We start from the raw sequence: 3,512 nt of genomic DNA, 5'->3' as shown, positions 1-3,512 counted from the left end.
GAGGCGGGCGGCTGTGCCTGGTGTCCAGCTGCTGCAGCTGATGGGTGCAGGGGTGACATGGGGGCTGCTGTGGCTGGGGAAGGGGCATGGGACCCCAGCCCTGACCACCCCTGTGTCCCCTCTGCAGGTACCTGTGCTGCGACACCCAGATGGAGATGCGGGAGTGGTTTGCCAGCTTCTTCTTCGTGAAGGTATTGTGGGGCCAGGCCCTTCCAGGGTAGGGGAAGGGATGGCGGGGGGCAGAGAGGGGACCTGCCTCCTTGCTTGGAGTCAGACACACAGACCCCTGCAAAACAGGGGGGTCGGACCCCAGCCCTAGATGGATCGACAAGCTCAGCTTGAGGGTCCCTGCTCTGGACTGATCCAGGCGGCACTTGTCGTCCGGCTCTCACGGCTCGTCCGGCGCCCCCGGGGCCCGGTTGCCTGTCTTAGGAGACCTCGACCCCCTGCTCTGAGCTGGCTGCAGGCGTTCAAAGCCTTGCATGACACGAGTTGTCAGGACTCTCCAGACGGTCTTAGGGGGGCTCTTAGTGTGGCCCCATGGCTGTATAGGCCCCTTTCCCCACCCTCATCGCAAGCCCTCCCCATCTCCGCAGAACGGCGGGAGCGTGTGGCCGTCAGAGCCCTCCAGGGCACGAGCGTCGCGGGTGCCGCTGGACTCCAGGTTGGGTAACATCTCACTCATCCCGCTGCGGGGCAATGAGAACGAGATGAGGAACAGTGTGGCTGCTTTCGCTACTGATACCCTAACCGTGAGTGGCGGCCAATCACCTGGTGGGGGGGAAGCCCCAGCGCGGGGTACGGCATCCCACCCGCAGCTGCATCACATCTGCCCAGGCACGGGGGTGATGCCTTGGGAGCCCGGTGCCTTGGCAGATCCCTCTCCGGGGGCCAGGATCAGTGAGGCTGCCACGAACAAAGCCCCTTACCCCAGGGCAGGGTTAGGCGGGCTTCCCAGTTCGGTGCCCGTGGCTGCCGGACATGGGGTGGAGGGACAGTCGCCCTAGGCATGGAGGCCTTTGCAGGCGTGATGCAGCCCCGGAGGATGCCGGGATGATTCTCGGGTCCGAATTGGCCTCTCTCCTGTCCCTGCCTCTTGCCTCAGCAGCAGGGCCAGGGAGACATCCCCGATGCCCGTGCGCCATGAGCAACAAGGACCCTGGAGGCCCAGATCCCGGCCGGTCATGGTGGGATCCAGATGCCAGGGTCTTTTTTGCTGTTATAAACCCGGGGGGCACCTCTCTCCCTGGAGGCAAGGCCGAGGGCACCGAGAAATGGGGAGCACCGAGGACTGGCAGCTCTGCCCGCCCAGCCCGGGAGAGAGGGAGAATTTGCATGGGCCAAAGGCCCTGGCTCTGCTCTCCAGTCCCCTTCGGGTTTATACCTGTAGCATCGCTGGGGCAGCTCTGCCCACGGGGGCATCGGGCTTCCCGCTTGGGGGTGGGCAGGGCTGTGGGTGCCCAGTTCAGGCAGTGGGGAGGGGGGCAGGTGTGGAGTCCAGATGGGGGAGCCTGGGATCTCTGTCTGCCACCCCCGGGAGGGAGTTTCCCCTCCGGCTTGTCCCGCAACCCCAAGCTGCTACAGCCCCTCCGCCGGAGTTAACCCCTTCCTCCCCTGGCACCCTCCTGCGGTGCAGTGCACCCTGGGGGGAGGACGACTAACCCGCCCCCGCTGGCTTTCTCTTTCCAGCTCCTTCGGGACGCGTGAGCTGGACGCCTGACACTCCAGGTGAGAGGGACGGCTCGCTCTCCTCAGCCCAGCCACGTCCCCGGGGCTGCCCCAGCGCGGTGCTGCCGTCCCGGGAACGTGGGGCAGCTCAGCGGGCCTGTTATGCCCAGAGACGCGGCTCCCAGTGCTGCCCAGCAGGGCTGTGCATGGGGTCACTGGCCCCAGCGGCAGTGAGAAACCCTTGGACGGTTGCTGTTGGGGCTCACGGGTGTGAGAGAAGGGACCCACAGGGCCTGGCTGCCCTGGGCAAGGGGGGACGAAAGCTGCCCTGTGCTCCCAGGGCAAGGCCAGCTCAGGGTCCAGGGCTCCCAGCCCCCTGGCAATGAATGTCCTGGGCCCGCGTCCGTGGCCACGGCTGTGTCTCCTTGCTCTGGACCCTGGGTGAGCCCGCACAGACGGGGCAGGGGGCCGGGCAGCGGTCTCTGTCCTGGCACTCAGGCTGGTCCGTCTCCCTCCTTGTCCCCAGGTTCATTTCCAGTGAGGGAGCCGGCAGAGAGCTCGGGCACTCGCAGAGCCCAGCACAGGGTCCACGCCGGCACTGGGGGTCTCTCAGGATGTGCCCACCGGCTCCATCACCTTCTTCCCACCCCTTCCCAAGGTGCCGCCAGCCGCCGCGATGAGCAGAGCCCTTTGGAGGAAAAACACCGGGGAACAGACCCCAGAGCCGTCAGCGCCTCCCAGACCCCAGACCCAGGGTCCCCCAGCGCCAGCTGCTGCTTGCTTCCTCCTGTCCCCTAGACCAACACTGGATGGGCATGGGCTGGCACGGCACCTCTGGGCACCTCTGGGTCTGCAGGAGGTCTCTGCTGCCTCGATCCTAAATTCCCCCCTCAGTTTCAATGGAGAGGCCCTGGGGATGCTACGGACAGCCTGGGGGAGCCCTGCCCATGGGCCTTGCCAGTGTGCTGGGGGTCAGTGGAAGCATTTTCGGGGCCGAGCTGTTGGTCACTACTTCAGAGGAGAAGCCACCAAAGGATGAGGCCGAGGCCGAGGCCGAGGCCGAGGCCGAGGCCTCTCATGGACACAGTGGCCTCTTTGGTGCTTGGTGCCCACTTCTCTCCATTTCTTGCTCTCTTTGGGCAAGCATCGCAGGTGGGGCACCGAGGCCATCAGCTCACACCCAGCTGGGGGGGAGCTGCAGTAGCAGCACCTCTCTGAAGAGACTGTGGAGGGGATGCTGGCCTGAGCTGGGCACGGGGGGCTCAGCCCTGGGTTTCCAGTGTGTCTGGCCTCCCCCCCCGACCCTCCCTGGTGCTGGGGGAACTGCAAACTGTGGGTGGAGTGGCTGAAAGCGGGGGACGGGGCAGGCCCCTGCCCAGCGGTGCCTCTCGTGGGTCATATTAAACATGTTGTGAAGCTGATGTGCTGGTGTCCCCATGAGTGTGAAGCCACGGGGAGTGGGGTGTGCACGACAGGGCATCCCCTTCCTCCTCAGCATCCCCACCGGAGGAGTTCAGTGCAAAAAACACCCTGAAAGGAGCCTTATACCTGTAGCAGCCAGCGCCCAGAGGCCAGGAAATGCTGGAGTCAAGCTTGCCTGGCTAACCTTAACTCTGCCCACGCAATTGCACTGCATTACACTGTGGTACCATATTGTCTGGACTACGACGCCCCCAAATAAGACACATGCCTTGTTTCTGGGAAGGCAGAACGAAGAAGCAATGGTTTCCCCTGCATTATGGCAGCTGCCAATGACCTGCAGGGGGGTGCAAAGAGGATGGAGCTGGACTCTTCTCAGTAGGGGCAGATGACAGAGAAGGAGCAATGGGCTCAAGTTGCAGCAA

The 3,512-nt window shown here is 64.6% G+C and overlaps 1 protein-coding gene and 1 long non-coding RNA gene across 2 annotated transcripts in view; one reads left to right on the top strand and one right to left on the bottom strand.

The window, feature by feature from the left end:
• The window catches only part of ACTN1 (actinin alpha 1), a 207,565-nt gene that overhangs the window by 175,856 nt on the left and 28,197 nt on the right, over window positions 1-3,512 (bottom strand). The gene's annotated exons all lie outside the window — the stretch shown is intronic.
• On the top strand, window positions 97-3,088 carry LOC109298853. Its single transcript, XR_002097718.1, has 4 exons — window positions 97-191; window positions 597-752; window positions 1,690-1,728; window positions 2,195-3,088. It is a non-coding gene; the product is annotated as an uncharacterized LOC109298853 (long non-coding RNA).

This window comes from Gavialis gangeticus, unplaced genomic scaffold (assembly GCF_001723915.1).
Source record: "Gavialis gangeticus isolate Ggan-Ray unplaced genomic scaffold, GavGan_comp1, whole genome shotgun sequence".
In the NCBI taxonomy this organism is placed as follows: domain Eukaryota; kingdom Metazoa; phylum Chordata; order Crocodylia; family Gavialidae; genus Gavialis; species Gavialis gangeticus.
Note: the sequence above shows the minus strand (reverse complement) of the source record. Positions and strands in the feature narration are given on the sequence as shown.